Below are 18,796 nucleotides of genomic sequence, written 5' to 3'. Positions count from 1 at the left end.
GGTGACATTCTTTTCTACATTCTTCAACTCAGGAACTCAGTTTGGGAAGGAAGCTAATAGAAACATCATGTAACCAACTGTATGTTGGCCCATATGTCTAAATCTCATAATGAATTGGAAAGCAATGGCCTATCAGGGACCTGGAGCAAACAAATAAAAGTTAGGTTTCTGTATTTATTTTCTTCTCTCCTCCAGTGCAGCCAGTCAGCATCGCCTGGCAGTTGTGTTATGAGAATGAACAGAGACAGTAACATAATAATCTTATAGGATTAGCCAGGGTTTGCATTCCAGTAAGAGAGCTTTACATACCATGGGACTGTGGTGGGATGTTGGCAGCTTAAGAGGGAAAAAAAAACCATTTGGAAGAGTGGAAAACAGTGGAAGAAAGCTATATAAATCACGACCAGGAGTCTAGATGAGGTCAGCTGAATGGAGGCAGGGTAAAACAGGGCTTGCCAGTTCATTCTAGAAATTCCTTAAAGAATTAAAGAAAAAAGACCATGAAAGTTCAGATACAAAAAAGGAAAACAGAGATTTTTTTTCACCCTAAGGAAAGGCACTTTATTTTCTGTTTTTTCCCCAATCCAAAAATTCCAACAAAGGAAACTCTCAAAGCCATCATATTTTACCAAGATAGATCTGTAGCTTGTAACTTTGGCGGCAGGGGAAGTCCTATAACATCAAAAGATCTGGGTGACAAGAACTAGATGATCTTTAGGTAAAGGTAAAGGTTCCCCTCACACATATGTGCTAGCCATTCCTGACTCTAGGAGGTGGTGCTCATCTCCATTTCAAAGCCGAAGAAAGTACAAAGATGTCTTTGTGGTCATGTGCCCGGCTTGACTAAATGCCAAAGGGAGATGGAATGCTGTTATCTTTCCACCAGAGGTGGTCCCTATTTTTCTACTTGCATGTTTTACGTGCTTTCAAACTGCTAGATTGGCAGAAGCTGGGACAAGTAACAGGAGCTTACCCCGTTACGTGGCACTAGGGATTCCAACTGCTGAACTGCAGACCTTTTGATCGACAAGCTCAGCGTCTTAGCCACTGAGCCATCTTTAGGTGGTGGCAAAGGGCTAGTGTTTTCTTAGTCTCTTTGCCGCCATCTAGTGGTCATGTGGATATTTGCAAGCTGAATTTGACAGTCCTATTTCATTCCTTTATTTATCCAGACACAATGCTACATAAGTTGAAAATATCGGTATTTCTTCTTTAGACATTTCTTTAAATTTACTTTGTGATTATCAGTCTCTTGTTGAACAATCCTATCTACTTTCTGAGAATGGTGATGCCATAAGGACTTGGATTATTACAAGAGGAGAGTATCAATCATCAGGGAGGAAAAAAATTGCTTCTTTGCCCACATTGCCACAGGAGAAGCTGCATAAAAAGTGGAATTCATTTGATTCTGTTGATGGGAGATTATGGGGATTTTCTATAGTGATGCTTTTCGATCTTCTCCACTGGAATTTTTATCTTATGAGGTGCTAACTAGGAAATTCCTATTCTAGGAGTCTGAAGGTCTTTGAAGAAGCACATTGTGATGTTATGAAGCAGAACTCTGGTTCTGCTGCCCTGTTTTGGTTTGCTTGATAACAAGGAATCATGTATAGACAGTCCTTGACTTAACAATCACAATTGGGACCAGAATTTCCATTGCTTGTATCCCTTAGTGGGATATAAGTTTCAATGTTTTTATTGTACACTGCCCAGATTTGCTGTGTGAGTGGGATGGGTGGCTTCTAAATCTGATAAGAAATAAATAGATAAAATAAACTCCAACTCAAACATACATCATTTTTACTTGGGGCCAGTTAGTTTTGTGATCCCTTCAAAACACTAGAACCTGGGGATCTAGTTGTGCAAATCTACTTCTTGCTTAATCACAATTTAATAAATGAATCACAATTGGATGGGTTCAAGAAAAACACTGAAACACAAATCACATTGAACTAGATACAGAGAATATGATCACACAACTTAGCAAAAACGAAAAGCAAACTGCATTATGGTTGACATAAGCCAACCAAACCAACTTATGGTTGACATAAGCCAACCAAACCAATTTACATTCCAGATAACCTAGTCAATAAATCACTTGACAGTGAGATGAATGGCACATAAATTTAATAACTAAATTATGTAATTAAATAAAATATGGACATGTATTAAGTTTGGAAGGGTCTGGCCTGTGAATCTTTAAAATTGACCCAGGAGATCAAATTAAATGAAGAGATTTTTAAAACTGAATGAAATCAGGTGAAAACAATGGAATGGTCATTTCTTGATTGAAAGGATGTTGGTTATAAAAGATTCTAGAATAGAATAGAATAGAATAGAATAGAATTTTTATTGGCCAAGTGTGATTGGACACACAAGGAATTTGTCTTGGTGCATATGCTCTCAGTGTACATAAAAGAAAAGATACGTTCATCAAGGTACAACATTTACAACACAATTGATGGTCAATATATCAATATAAATCATAAGGATTGCCAGCAACAAGTTATAGTCATACAGTCATAAATGGAAAGAGATTGGTGATGGGAACTATGAGAAGATTAATAGTAGTGCAGATTCAGTAAATAGTTTGACAGTGTTGATGGAATTATTTGTTTAGCAGAGTGATGGCCTTCGGGAAAAAACTGTTCTTGTGTCTAGTTGTTCTGGTGTGCAGTGCTCTATAACGTCGTTTTGAGGGTAGGAGTTGAAACAGTTTATGTCCAGGATGCGAGGGGTCTGTAAATATTTTCACGGCCCCCTTCTTGATTCGTGCAGTATACAGGTCCTCAATGGAAGGCAGGTTGGTAGCAATTCTTTTTTCTGCAGTTCTAATTATCCTCTGAAGTCTGTGTTTTTCTTATTGGGTTGCAGAACCGAACCAGACAGTTATAGAGGTGCAAATGACAGACTCAATAATTCCTCTGTAGAACTGAATCAGCAGCTCCTTGGGCAGTTTGAGCTTACTGAGTTGGCGCAGTAAGAATATTCTTTGTTGTCCTTTTTTAATGATGTTTTTGATGTTAGCTGTCCATTTTAGATCTTGTGATATGATAGAACCTAGAAATTCTAGGTTCTATCTTAGAAATACCTAGAAATACTTTAGAACCTAAAAGATTCTAAAGTGCTTGGGGAGGATAATTACATAAAATTATTGCATGGGCACCTTTCATTTTTGTGCAACTAGTTATTCTGGAACTCTATTATTGATTTATTCCCTCCAGCTTAATGTGATGTTCAGAACTAGTTAATGTCTGATTGCTTTGGGAAGGGTTAATTCATTTCTTAAATAATTTCTTTCCCAGCAGGATGAGAATCATTATGCATTAATTGGACAACCTATAAGGCCTCAGGGCCTGGCACAGGTATAAATGTACCCGTTGATTAAACAAAAACTCAAGATTAATTATTTTATATAGCAAAACCTGCTAAATTGGCTGAGCTACGTTAATTGAGAACCTTGGGTAATGACTTGGTTTAAGTATGACTTTTGTTTATTTTTCTTCTTTCTGGAGATTGGGAACGATGCTTCTTCCCAATGAAAAAAATATTGCCAAACTGTATCTAAAAGTTGATGAACATTTTGGTCTCTTCATTGATGGGGACAATATGATCAAATCTTACCCCCACCATTAATGGGGAAAAAAAGACTCAATTTTAGATTCCAATGGTTGTGTTTACATATCACTCTAAACCCTGGTGGACAATTAGGGCACCTTTTAGAACCTGTAGACTTCAACTCCCAGAATTCCTGAGCCAGCCATGCGCTGATGATGTTACCTAGTTTGGGTAATGAAATGTCTGCAAGAAAGCAGCCAAGCTCAGACAGCACCAAGGACCCTCATTTCAACTCGGAGCTACAAATATTTTCCTTTATGGATATCTTATAATCGAAATATAACACTAGTTACGTTTTTCCAAAGTTGCTCTCATTGTTATCATTGTCATCATCACTGTAAATATCGAGGCTGCGCTGTACCTGGGCAAGGAGTAATCTTATTAGGTTAGGTTCCCCATTGTACATGTCCAATATTGTGTGTTAATCTTTGTGAATGGAGGCTCTCCGTATCAAAAGTGTTAAGAAGTCTCTTCCCCCTGTATTATTCAGACAGAAACTACCTTAAAGCCATTATTCTAGAATGTTAACAGATGTGAGAATAACAATAAAAAGAAATTTCTTCTGTATGACATTCTTTCAATTATTTGTTGAGTGCTAGCCTATTCTCTTCCATGTCCATTGGACTTCTCAAGGCTAAACAATTCTGATTTCTCCCCCACCCCCTACAAGACTTAGTTTCTAATCTCTTCATCATCCTTGTTGCCTTTCTCTTTAGTTTATTTGGGTGTAAAGTATGGTTTCCAGGACACAATTGAAGGTAAAAGTGGGATTTGTCCCACCTTGCAGAATAAAATAGAGAGAGAATATTTCCTAATAGAAGTAGGCAAAGCTCTCCAAATCTGGAAGAATACATAGTTCTGTGGATCAGGATTCTGAAAACTTCGATGCTTTCTCTAAAGATTTTTATGTTAAAATGACAGAAATAAGATTCAGGCCTTCAGGTTGTGGAAACCACTGATAAGAAGTTACAGGCATGCATGTTGATGATAACCAAGAGTGGGCTACTTCTAGCTAAGATTCTGTGCAGTTTGGAGAATGCCCAAATCCCACTGCTGGTTGGCCATGCCCACCCTGCCCTACCCCTTCCAGGAATCCCCACATGGCCTGTTTCAGATGCAAGTAAGTGCAGGGCGCATGTGGAGGCTTGGGGAGGGTGAAAAATGGACCCATTTCTGGCCTCCAGAGGGCCTCCGGAGCCTCAGGAGGCTGTTTTCGCCCTCCCGGAGGCTAGAGGAAACCCTCTGAAGCCCGGAGAGGACAAAAGCATCTCCCCCCACCATAGTGCAGGAGGCCGACTAGGCCATGCCCACCGTAGCCACACTCACTCAGGAACCAGGCAGAGAACCCCTTGCTAAAATTTTTGAACCCTACCCCTGATGATAACCACAAGGTACGTGCACAAATATTTTGTAACTTCTGTACCTTATCATGTGTAAGCAGTGTTTCTGTAATGTAACTGAGAAACCTATATATGCTTGCTGGAAATTGCAGTCAGGGTTCTTCCAGACTCATAGGAGGACCCACCTTTGTTTAGCGCTGAATAAACATGTATTAGGAGAGAGAATCTGGAGCAGGAGTGAAATGCTCCCAGTTTGGACCGGATCACGCGATCTGATAACGATGGGGGCGGATAGTTTGGAGAACCGGTAGCAAAAATCCCTGCCTCTCCCCCCCACACTGTCCATGCCTTGCTGTTCCTCTTCTCTGTCCCTGAAGCTCTCGATGGTGATATAGCTGCAAACGGCCTTGAATGACTGCTGTGGCACTTCAAAGGGGCGCACTACAGCTGATCAGTGCTGTAGGCAGCTAGTAGACCGGTGCCTCTATTTTTAAAGAAGGTAGACCGGTGCACTCCCAAGTTTTGTATACTTTATTATTTTTATTATTTATTAATACTGGCCATGCCCATTCAGTCACCTGACCATCAAGCCACGCCCACCAATTAAGCCACACCATAGAACAGGTAGTGAAAATTTTTAGATTTCACCCCTGATCTGGAGCCTATCTATTAATTCATGGCAAGGCACATCCAGTTCCCTGTTTAACGGCTCTCAATGCACCCCATGTGTATGTAACTTTTCAGGTTTTACTGATGTTAAGGGAAACTCTAAGAAGGCTCTGGTAATATCTTAATGTATTGGCAAGTGTAATTTAAAACAGCCTGAGGGCAGGAGATAGTGAAAGAAATATGCACCAGTGGGAATAACACATTTTATAGGTAAACAGGCAAGCATAAATGAATTTTCACTCTAGGTTTTGGAAAAGAAGATATACTAGGGAAATAAACCTGGAGAATAGCACTTAGACTTATATACTGCTTTACAGTGCTTTACAGCCCTCTCTAAGTGGTTTACAGAGTCAGCGTATTGCCCCCAACAATTTGAGTCCTCATTTTACCCGCCTCGGTAGGATGGAAGGCTGAGTCAACCTTGAGCCTGGTGACATTTGAACTGCCAAATTGCAGTCAGCAGAAGTAGCTTGCAGTACTGCACTCTAACCACTGCACCAACGTGGCTCATAACATTACAAGTTCATCTTCTTCTCCCTCATTTCAGGAACCACAGTTTCAGTGTTTTTAATATATTAATCTGGAAGAATAAATGGAAAAGTTAGGGGAAAGTTGTGCCTATTTTAAGTCCAAAGGGTTTCACGGCAGAAAGGCGGAACGTCGCTTATATGGAGAGGTACAGTGGAAGCAAAGCAGAGCCACAATAAAATGTATTCTTTCTGAAGGATTAAGAAACTTGGAGACAGGATCTTATTAAGAAAGGAAAAAAAAGGAGAGGGGAGGAATCAAGCCTTGTGGTTATATAACATAATGGAGCATTGTGTCAGTGCTTCTGAACAATGCTGCCTCTGTGGACAATGAGTATCTGATATAAATCAACAGTGACAGATAGTGAACAGAAGTAGATGACCCAGTAGGTATGCTGAAGATATTTTGGTTCATTGACTGATCAAATTGTGTCAAGAAACATATAGTTGCTTCTAGCGTTTTTGCTAGGCCTGGGTTGTGTCTCTGCTTCTTGACAAATGAAAGTGGCAGACTGAGAAAATGACTACCTTCTCAAGTCACCAGACTTTATACCCCAATGTCATGCTGTTTATCAAGCAAAAAGTCTCATTGGATTGCAACACTTCAGCTAAAGTTAAACATTTTTATTGGGCAATATCACACAACTTCACTGGAGAAAGCAATTATGTTTGGAAGAGTTAGCAGTAAAAGGAGACCAGGCCATCAAAGAACACGATGGCTGGAAACCCATCAAAGCTGACACCAGACAGAGCATAGAAAAATTCAAAGAAACAGAGCAAGAAGATTGAAAGACGTGGAGAGATTCGGCCCCTAGAATTGCCAACATGGCTGAATGGATAACATCATCATCACCATGCATCTAGAAATATTCTGTTTTCTCTCAGAACAAAACACAAGATTGACTCAGAGGCCTATGCTTCTGTCACATGGGACAGGATCTTTTCCAGCATTGCTTCTGAGTTATGGGATCATTAGAAATTGCAGTTAGTCTCCACTTTTCCTAAATTTTAGGAAGAAACTAAAATTTTCCTCTTCAACTGGGTATTTGAACTTAGTTAATAATTCCAGCAGTTTTTATTGGTTTTTAATTATTGTAGTTTAGATTATTTATACTAGGTTGAGTTTTGATTTAGTTTACATTGATTGCTAAACCTTTTCTGGAAGGTAGAAAGGTAGCAAGTATAAAATGAAGACTACAGAATAAAGCCAGATGTACTTTAATTTGCCCTTACTGTGGTCATAATCTAGATCCGTGATGACGAACCTATGGCAGACGTGCCACAGGTGACATGCGTAGCCATATCAGTGGACCCGTAAGCTCGGCTCCGGTGCGCATGTGCACAGCAGCCAGCTGATTTTTGAGACTTCTGAGCCCACTAGAAATAGGGAAACAGACTGTTTCCTGCCTCTGGAGGGCCTGGGTGGTGGTGGGGAAGGCCCGTTTTTCTCTCACACCTGGCTCCAGAGCCTCTCTATGAGTCTCTGGAGGTTGGGGACAGCAAAAAATGTCACTTCCTGTCCAACCGGAAGTTGATAAATGGACCGTTTCTGGTCTCTGGAGGGCCTCCGGGGCGGGGAGGCAATTTTCACCCTCCCAAGACTTATAGAGAGGCTCTGGAGCCAGGTGAGAGAGAGAAATGGGCACGTGACACCACCCCACCCCTCCTCCTGTCACACAATGGCAAAAAGGTTAGCCATCACTGATCTAGATTCTCAGGTAGGTTTTGATGGGAAAGATGTTCTGTGTGTAATCCATTACTACTGTTTGATGGTGTAATTTGCAGAGTTCAAGCTGAGCCAATATTTCTGGCCTAAGATAATGCAACTGTCCATGACAAGATCTATGCCTTGAAAAGTTCAGAGCAGGGTCTCTCAACCTTGGCAACTTTAAGAGGCATGGACTTCAACTCCCACAATTTCCCAATCAGCCATGCTGTCTGGAGAATTCTGGCAGTTGAAGTTCATGCTTCTTAAAGTTGTCATGGTTGAGAAAGACTGCGCTAGAATCTTATCGCTCCCCTCCTATCATGCCAGTTGAAATTGCCCCTTTAAGAAGAACCACTATAAAACAGTGACACCTATGCACAACTCTCAGAGATAGCCCAAACTGTCATTCTCTTGACTGTTGATTACCCATATGTGCAACACTGTTATAAGAAAGGCTGAGATTAGGAAAGTCACCTACCCAGTTTCTGAAATGGATGAACAGTAAAACTGACTAATGAAGCTCTCTGTAAAATGAGAAACAGTCTAGTTTCTTGGATGTGAAGTGTAGTTAGGAGTTCACACTGCATGCCAGACTGAATGAATTTCCCATCCCTTTCTAGTTCCTGTCCCTTTTTCTTCCCCTCTGCCAGGTTTATATTCCTTCAGGTCTTTAAACAACAATGATTGGAAGGATCAATGCAACAAATTGGATTTTGAAGATGAGTGAGAATGTTCACTCAGTGCTGGCATTACTTCCTGGATTCCCATGTAATGCTGGTACAAAGGTCCTTTCTGCAGTCAACAATAATATCCCATCACATCTTTTCTAGGCTAGAATTAGCCTACTGTGGCGTGTACTAGCAGTGAAATAAACCTCTCTCACCAGAGTGAAATGGCTGCCAAGGATTTCGGATTTCTGCCAGGGTGAAGGCAGGAATGAAAGACAAGATTTCAAAGACTCTATTCTTAAACGAAGGCAAGCTTAAATTGAAAACAAGTATTTTAAGAACATTTTTTGGTTCTCTACAAGCCTTATAATTATAGCAAGTAGCATGGGTCAAAAAGTCATCCTTTAAAACAAACCATGAAGCTCCTATATATGAACATTTATATATAGCTTATCATCCTGGCCACCCAAGATCTATTACATTATTATTCTGTTCTTCTTTCTAGATACCACCATTGTTTAATTCTCAAAATAACCATTACAGATATGGGAGAGGCATGATGGCTCAGCAGTTAAAGACCCTGAGTTTTCAAGCTCACAGCCTGGGTTCGAAACACAAATGCTGTACAAAGGGATAAGGTCCCATTTCTTGCTCCAGTTCCTGCCCACCTAAGTGTTGTGGCCCGCCAGCAGCCAGCAGAGCTGGCAGCAGAATCAGACAGTGAGGAGGTTGGCGAGGAGCATGGGCCAGTCCTGGGGACTTGGGAAAGCTCGGACGAGGGCTCTGTGTTGGAGGCAGAGAGGGAGTTAGAAAGCAGCGAGGAACAGCTGGAGCTTGTTCCCAGTGTGCGCATGCTCAGAGCTGCCAGAAGACAAGAACAACTCAGAAAGCAGGGTCGACTTGGGAGTAAAGCCACACCTTGGAGATAATTGGCCCCTCCCATAGGAAATAAAAGAGGAAAAAACTGAGAGTGCACTTTTGCAGGAAACAATTCGTTCATTCTGTGACTCTGAGAAACTCTGTGCCAAGTTTTGCCTTGTACTGCGGTTCGAAACAAATTACGTGGCAGCTTGCCAAACAAGATAAGGTGCGTTGAGAAATATTTCTTTGAAAAAAATGTTTGGACAAACCTTGATGACTGTGAATGAACGTAATTCACAGTTGTGTAAATAAAAGAAGTTTTGCTGGGACCAGTTCCTGCCTCCTGCTTGTTAAGGGAGCCTAGGTCAGAACACTAAGCAGTTTGGAAGCCTGCAAATGAGAGTAGATTAATAGGTACCATTTCGGTGGGCAAGTAACAGCATTCCATGCATCTTTGGCATATAGCCATGCTGGCAATATGACCACAGAAAATGTATTCAAACAACACTGGCTCCCTCAGTCAAGAAACAGAGATGAGCACCACTCCCTAAATTCAGACACAACTAGACATGGGAACCTTTTCCTTTTTACAGCACTTTTTATTCCTGATGGTTTTTTTTATAAACCACAGATGCAGTGATGTTGCCAGGGAACAAGACTGAATCTTTGTGGCTCTTTGTTTTTAAATTTAGGTGGGCTTAGGGAATTTTCAGGGTGGAAATGAGTGCATTTTTTCCTCATGGAAAAAAAGAACCTTTGAACAAATATCAACCATTTTGCAGTTGAATGGCAGGATTGCAACTTTCAAGAGCCGTGAATTGTGGCTTGACATTACTTGTCCCTGGGCTAAGAAATTAGGAGTAGATCATACAACATGTTTAGCATACTGACTGAATTAACCCATTTTTGAATCATACAATACAATGCAGATCGGTAAGGCTTGAAAACAACAAGAGCAACAGCCAAGATTAACCCTAATAGTTTACCATGTAAATTCTTCTACTAAAATTTTAACCTTACCTGATTAAGTGACCTGTGTGAACATTGACCTGTGGATAGTAGGAGTTCTCTGGAGGATGTTTTTCATTCAGCTAGAAGAAGCCAGGGACTGAATTAAATGCAAAACATGTACTCCATTAGCATGCTAGACCACAAAAAGCAATGCACACCAAACAAGCAAGGTTAAAATTAACAAAGCTCAGCAACCTGTACTATCAGTCTATTCATCCTGGTGAGCTCATGGTCAAGTCATTTATTCCCTACAGTGGGCAGCCAAAGATTTGAAAGTGGAGATACGTTATCGGAATTTCATCTGAGATACTTAAAGGATGGATATAGTTGCAAATGGCCTCAGTTCAAATTTGAGTTCCATTATGGAGGGAAGGAATCATTTTTCCCTGTTCCATTTTCCTCAATCTGAACCACTTTCTTCTCTGTCCATCTCTGGAAGAGAAAACATACAAGTTTCACATGAGCTCTTCAAAGTTGACCACACACAACAAGGACCAGCCAAAGGCAGAAACAGATGTGGATGCAAGAATTGGAATGGAATAATATGGTTAACCTCTTTCCCTAACAGCGTGTCCCCAGTCCAAACCTATGTCTCTGTGCGGTTATTTGTGTCGTTTTAAAAAAAGCAAAACATTCTACCATACAATTTTGTCCAGATGCACTCCAATCCTACCAAAACAGATTATCTGTTTGGACTGATAAATGGTCCAAAGCAGGGGTGAAATGCTCCTGGTTCAGACCGGATTTCCTGATCTGGTAGTGATGGCGGCAGGTGGTTTGGAGAACCGGTAGCAAAAATTCTGCCCCCCCCCCCCGCATGCCTGGATCATCAGAGGCTTTTTTTTTACTTTTAAAAGCATTTTTTCTTCGGCCGAAAAAATGCTTTTAAAAGTTAAAAAAAAAGCCTCTGATGATCATGCGGCTCAGCTGGGATCATCTGAACCTTTTAAAAGCATTTTTTCTCATCCTCTTTGGCCGAAAAAATGCTTTTAAAAGTAAAAAAAAAATTACATTACCCACCACCACCACCAAGCCATGCCCACAGAACAAATTTTACATTTCATCCCTGATCCAAAGACACAAGGGCATGTCAGGAATTATCAGATGTAGTTTGTAGGAGTGGAGGTTGATGTCCCTTTTATGATCAACAAAGCAGAAGAAGAAGCATGCAAGTATATGGAATACGGACCTTCTTCATTTGCATTTATGGACACTCTATGGTGTAATGCATTTTAAATTCTAGTGAATTCTCCCCAATAATGTTTTCTTTATGCTACTTTTAATAGGTTTACACTAGTATCTCAGTTTATTGCAATATTCCTTGTCATCTGAGCTACAGTGGAGTCTCCTTTGACAGTATTGTGGTCCACCAGCAGCCTGCGGAGTTGACAACAGAGTCAGACAGTGATGAGGGTGAGGTGAGGCCAGGGCCATCGGGGAGTGAGGTGTGGACTCCAGAGCCTCCAGAGACTGATAGTAGTAAGGCAGAGGAACAGCAGGAGCCTGTTCCTAATGCAAGCATGAGAAAAGCTGCCAGAAGGCAAGAGCAGCTCAAGCAAAGAGGACAACTCGGGAGCAGGGCCAAGAGATGATTGGCCCCTCCCATAAGGCTTAAAACAGACCAGCAACAGTGTTTGTCAATGTCTAAAGCAAAACCTTTCTTTCTAATTTATTTTCCTTTTCTTTTCCCCACTCTATTCATCAAATAAAGAAACAAAGTCCATAAAAAACTGGATAGAGCCTTTAAGAACCATATGTTAAGAATTGCTCTTCTGTGTGTCTGAAAGAAATACCATTACAAGTTGAATTATAAAATTCCTATTTGGGCAAACCCCAGGCATGCAATAGAAAATATAAATATAGAACATAAACAGGAAATGATTACTTATAAAGAACTTTTATATTTTGAGAGAGGTAATTTACAATTAAAATCCTTGCAACAATTAAAAGAAGAAGGGAGAAATTATACTTGGTTCCAATATGGGCAATTACGAGCTAGTTGGATAGAAGATCAGAAAATTGGTATAAAATTGGTTGATTTTAAACTTAATAACAGTGGCAAGACTACTGATAGGACAATACTGGAAGAAAAAAGAGTTAGCTACAATAGAAGAATGGATATTGAAAGTTGCTAATTTGGCTGAGATGGCTAAAATCTCAGCCTTTTTGAAAGACATTACACAAGAAAAATATCTAACTGAATGAAAAAAATGGATTGAATATACACAAAATAGATATCAGATTAAGAGATATCAGATTGATTTTGAATGATTAGGATGTATTTATCTTTGATTTGTATGGGGGAAGTTAGGATTTGAGAAGAAGGGGAGGATTATAATTTGTGTTAGGGAAAATTTAGCGAATGATTGTTTTTTCTTTTGAACTATACCTTGTGAGCTTGTGTTCTGGGAAGTCGGGGTGGGGGAGGGAGGGAGGAGGGTGGTTTTGGAGGGAGGGGGGAGGGGATGGAGTGGGGGGAGGGGGGAAAGGGGGGAAATTTTGTAAAAACTTTTTCAATAAAAAAAAGAAACAAAGTCCACATGATAGAAGTTATGCACCAAATACTACTCGTTATGGTGATGCTGCAAGACTATTTGGGAACTGAACATTGTCAAAAATGAAACTAAAACTCTTAATCAATGTAACAAGAGCTATAAATACCAATGCGTGTTTTTCAGATTGTTTATTTCACTGCCACAGCTTCCAATATATCGCCACCACTTCAGAGAAGCTTGTTAGCTTCTCTGAAAAATACATACATCTCTATATTTCTGGAGGCTGATATATATATATATATATATATATGGAGAGAGAGAGAGAGAGAGAGAGAGGGAGAGAGGGAGGGAGGGAGGGAGGGAGGGAGGGAGGGAGGGAGGGAGGGAGGGAGGGACAGAGAGAGACAGACTGGTGAAGAATTTAGTAAACATCCTTGTTTCCCTCAAGAGCCATTCTTGCTAGAATGGTTTCTGCTCTAACTCTTGTTTTTCCTTTCCAGAAATATCAGTTTCATGAGTTGCTGCACAAATTAGCTCACCATACAAAAACAGCTGCTACATGGACTATTTTTTAAAATCATCCTAATGATAGTATTATTATCATAATTAGTTGCACAATCAGCCACATGTTTAGACTGCATCTGGCATTTTTACCCACCTATAATGTCTTTCCCAAGGACCTGGGAGAAATGTCGGTCTTAAAGGTATAAACACAGGTTGCAAACTGTTCCAAGTAAAGCTGCAATTTTGCAATTGACTAATGGTGATTTTTGTCGATGCCAATGGTATTCAAGTGGTGGTCTAGATGTTGAGGAAATGTATCCAAGGTGTCTATCACTATTGGTACTATCTTTGTTTTCTTTTGCCCTGATCATTCTATTTCTACTTGCAATTCTTTGTATTTTGTGAACTTTTCCAGTCCTTTTCTCTTTCGCTGCTTCCAGGTACTACAATGTTCACTATCCAGACTTTTGTGTCTTTTTTACTGACAATTATTAAATCTGGATTATCACATAGCAGTGTAGCACCTATTTGTCCATTTGAATTCTAAAGCCCCAGAGCGCTTTAGCTTCTTCATTATCTATTACCTTGTCTATCTTGCTTACAGGCAAATGATATTTCTTACAGATCTTCCAATGCACCATTGTTGCTACTTTGTCATGCCATTGTTTGTAGTCAGTTTGAGCAACCTTCATTAAAAGCAACAACTGTTTCTTCAGCTTCTTTGCAGAATAAGTTCTTGTTATCTGTCACTCTCTTCTCAGTTCTGGTATACATTTCTTCTTAAGGTACTTCCTTGTAGGCAAGTTTGATCTCTTCAGTACTTCAATATCAGAAGCATTCATGATATATTAGCTTCAGTGCATCTTTTTCATATCCTTCAGATATTGTAAATAAGCATCCAAACTAATTAGTCAGTGTGCTTAAATACCGATGGATGTTCAGTTTTTTTTCCTTCTTATGAAATGTCAATCATGGAGTTGATCAGGGGTGAAACCCAGCAGCTTCTGACAGGTTCTGGAGAACCAGTAGCGGAAATTTTGAGTAGTTTGGAGAACCGGCAAATAGCACCTCTGGCTGGCCCCAGAATGGGATGGGAATGGAGATTTTGCAATATCCTTCCCCCAGGAGTGGGGAGGGAATGGGGATTTTGCAGTATCATTTCCCTGGAGTGGGGTGGGAATGGAGATTTTGCAATATCCTTCCCCAAGAATGGGGAGGGAATGGGGATTTTGCAGTATCCTTTCCCTGGAGTGGGGTGGGAAAGGAGAGTTTGCAGTATCCTTCCCCTGCCACGCCCATCAAGCCATGCCTACCAAGCCATACCACGCCCACCAAGACCACAGAACCGGTGGTAAAAAAAATTGGATTTCACCACTGGAATTGATCTCATACAAGAAGAAGAGAAGTTTGAAGCCAGTCAGCTGTGAGTTGACAAAACATGAACACCAAACTTACTCAGGATACTACAGGTACTACAGGTACTACTGGTACTCCATCAACATTGCCTGTGGAGAATTCTGGATGTCACTTGGTGTGACCATGTCATTAATAAAATTTTCCAGGGGAGTGGATCCAGGAAATTACAGGCCATTATGATGGAACATCGGATGTGCCTAGCTGACTATAATCTTCGCTTGCCAGAACACTGATACCCCAAAAATGTGGTACTATGGAGCTGCCAGAGGGAAAATGGAGACAGGGTGGACAATGCAAAACTTGGCATCAGACATTTAAAGATGACTTACAGACAGTGAACATCAAATGGGAAGGTGGCAAAGATGCTGCCACAGATAGGGTTCATTGGAAGAAGCTTGCTTCCCTAAGCACTTCATACAAAAGGAAGCGAGGAGGAGGAGGAGGAGGAGGAGGAGGAGGAGGAGGAGGAGGAGGAGGAGGAGGAGGAGGAGGAGGAGGAGGAGGAGTACTGAACAATGCAATGTTTTGAATTATCTTTTGGCAATGACAAGATCCATTATTTTTTGCATAGTGGAGACATCTGGGGCAGATAAATTAATCCTTTAGATTGAGAAGATGGCCATAACCTAGGGATATCTGGCTACAGAGAAAAGCCTAGGGACTACCCTCCAGCTAACTACACCAATCTAGGGTGGTTAAGGCAGGTTTTCACTGCCCTAAGGGAGAAAATTGAGATCAATCCACCTGCCTAGAGCGTGGAGGAAAGTCTTAAATTCAGCGGAAGCTAATGAAAAGTGACTGAGAATGCAACCAATGTTAACTTGATGAGAGGAATATGTTTTATATTGTATTCTGCTTTTGGGGGGGGGAGTGTTTCCTATTTTAATCACTGTAAATTGTCCAGAGTCATGTACTTGACATGGGTGGAAGGAAGGAAGGAAGGAGGGAAAGAAGGAGAGAAGGAAAGAAGGAAGGAGAGAAGGGAAGGGGAGGGAGGAAGGGAGGGAGGGAGGAAGGAAGGAAGGAGGGAGGGAGGGAGGGAAGGGAAGGGAAGGGAAGGGAAGAGAAGGAGGAAAGAAGAAAGGAAGGAAGATTCAATTATACCTACTGAGTAATTTTATTAATTTTGCTTACCTTGTCATTACTCCTTCCTTCCCTTCTCCTTCCTTCCTTTCTCCTTCCTTCTTTCTCCTTCCTTCCTTCCATCCTTCCCACCCACCTGCCTTCTGACTTTTTTTCTGTCTGATACTTTACATTTTAGTTTTCTAGATTCCTTACCTATCACATTGCTCCAAGGGGGAGGGGCATTGACAGTCTCAACACACCAACCCAAAATAGCAGGTTACGTCATTAACCTTATTTATAGTGGAGGCAGGATACTCAAAATTAGGGGTGGGCATTAAGTGGAAAATGTGCTTTGTTTGAGGGTTGTTTTTTTTTTTAAAAAAAAGAAATCCATCTGGGATATTCTCTTAAAAAACATTTCGAGTTGGCTGCAATGTGATGGAACAAAGTACAAGCCAATTTTAAGTGTTTCCTGTTTTGTCAAAATAAAACTCAACATGTTGTGAGTGATTCTGCCATAGGGAATACAAAAGAAAAAGGGGAAAAAAAACACACCCGTTGTTCCTTTCTTTCACTCTAGGATCAGAAGAATAGGTACCTGTAGAACGGCAATTCACGCAGCGTTACCAGCTTCCTTGAGTTCAAGTTCAAAGTACAACTGTATCTTCTTTCTTTTACCCTGCGGATATGATAACTGAAAGGTTGGGAGAAAAGATTATAATTCTCTCTCTGTGTGTGTCTCTCTCTCTCTCCCTCTCCCTCTCCCTCTCTCTCTCTCTCTCTCTCTCTCTCTCTGATAAGAACACAGAGACCTTAATCTCTTTTACACACCTTTCCAATCAATCGTCTCTGCCAGGGTAGAAAGAGATCATGGAAGAAAATGTCAGCCCATGTTTCACAAATAGAGCTTCTTTCAAACCAACCAACCAACAAAAAAAAAAAAAAAAAGCAATCCACCCTTTTCTTAATCTAAATTGTATATGCCTTGCAGTGAAATGGGGCAGCAAGCAAATTGAATGAATAATAGCAATAGGTACACCTTGGATGCAATCCCGAAACAACCACTTGAATACCATCGGTGTTGACAAATTCATCATCAGTCAATTGCAAAAGGCAGCTTTACTTGAAATAGCTTACATCTTGCGATGATATCTGCAAAACCATCAAATATCCACATTCTGCCTATCCCAGGTGGGTGGGTAGGTAGACAAAAATGACAAACCCAGTCTGAACATTTGGTTGATTATGCAATAATAATAAATAATAATACACAGAAAACTAACATGATAAATGAATAATCAGATACTGAATGGACCCTTTGCTATTATTTATTGCTTAAGATTGCTGTGACCTAGGCCCAAGTAGTTATTACCAGACACAATCAGTCCTAAACAAACATATTTTATTAGAACAGCTGAGAATTACTTCATTCTCAGCTTAGTCCAAAGTAAGTCCAAAACAAAGTCCTTCAGAAAAAGTCCTTCAGCCTTATCACAAACCTTTGTCTTCTTTGGCACCCTGCCAAAGACTTTTCTTGGCAAGAACCCCACGAAGTTGAGAAACAGGAGACAAGGAACAATTGTAGCAATGTTGCTTTCCTACAAGAGCCATTGTTGCTCTTTTAAGCCTTATGGGAGGGGCCAATCATCTCCTGGCCTTACTCCCGAGTCATCCTTTTTGCTTTAACTGCTCTTGCCTTCTGGCAGCTCTTTGCACACATGCACTAGGAACAGACTCCTCCTGTTCCTCTGCCTCTCTACTGTCTTCCTCTGGAGGCTCCAGAGTCCACGCATCGCTCCCAGATGGCCCTGGCTCCATCTCTGATTCCGACGCAGAGCCCTTGACCGGACCTTCCCCTGACTCCAGAACTGATCTATTGTCCTCCCCAGCATCCTCACTGTCTGACTCCGCTGCCAGCTCCACGGACCACAACAAAGATGCCTGCTGCTTGGCTCCAAAATCCCAGAACACTTACCCAGTCTAAACTGGGTGAATGGAAGGATTTATATTCCTTGAAGTCATCTGGTCCTTGAGGTCACTTGGAGGTTTACCTGTGCTCTTGGGGTCACCTGAATAGTGCAAATGGGTATGGAATCTTCTTGGAACTGCTGAAAGGCCTGTGATGCAAACAAACTTTAAGCCAGTTTTGACTCCTGATAACTACATAGACAAGAGGATGCAATTTCTTGGAAACATGTCTAAGGAAACATTTTTGGAAGTAAAGTTTGTGGTCGTCCTTGAAGACCACCTGGAAGCTTCAATGGGTCTACAGTGTCAGGGTGTGAGCAATAAAATATATGCACCGTTCTTATGATATATGTAACATCTCTTAACGTGTGAGCTGTTGCTTGAAGGTATCTTTCAAGGTGTTGGCTATTACCTATTAAACCCTACATGCCCTTCAAGTGGAGCCCCATGTAGAGAGCGTTGCCTAAAACCCTAAACCCTTCCCTGGACCCGGCTGTTTTAGGTAATTATCGTCCGGTCTCCAACCTTCGCTTTGTGGCGAAGGTTGTAGAGAGTGTGGTAGCATGTCAACTTCCCCGGTACCTGGATGAAACTGTCTATCTAGACCTGTTCCAGTCCGGCTTTCGGCCCGGATATAGCATGGAGACGGCTTTGGTCGCGTTGGTTGATGATCTCTGGAGGGCCAGGGATAGGGGTTATTCCTCTGCCCTGGTCCTATTAGACCTCTCAGCGGCTTTTGATACCATCGACCATGGTATCCTGCTGCACCGATTGGAGGGATTGGGAGTGGGAGGCACTGTTTATCGGTGGTTCTCCTCCTATCTCTCCAATCGGTCGCAGACGGTGTTGGCAGGGGGGCAGAGGTCGGCCCCGAGGCACCTCACCTGTGGGGTGCCACAGGGGTCGATTCTTTCGCCCTTCCTGTTCAACATCTATATGAAGCCGC

At 41.3% G+C, this 18,796-nt stretch overlaps 1 long non-coding RNA gene across 1 annotated transcript; it reads right to left on the bottom strand.

Annotated features, from left to right (window-relative positions):
- Positions 1-324: 324 nt before the first annotated feature.
- On the bottom strand, positions 325-16,084 carry LOC131200943 (uncharacterized). Its single transcript, XR_009155742.1, has 3 exons — positions 15,952-16,084; positions 10,412-10,499; positions 325-475 (listed from the first exon to the last, which is right to left on the bottom strand). It is a non-coding gene; the product is annotated as an uncharacterized LOC131200943 (long non-coding RNA).
- Between the last annotated feature and the right edge of the window lie 2,712 nt (positions 16,085-18,796).

Source organism: Ahaetulla prasina, chromosome 6, assembly GCF_028640845.1.
Source record: "Ahaetulla prasina isolate Xishuangbanna chromosome 6, ASM2864084v1, whole genome shotgun sequence".
NCBI lineage: Eukaryota > Metazoa > Chordata > Lepidosauria > Squamata > Colubridae > Ahaetulla > Ahaetulla prasina.
This window is presented reverse-complemented; position numbering and strand designations above follow the sequence as displayed.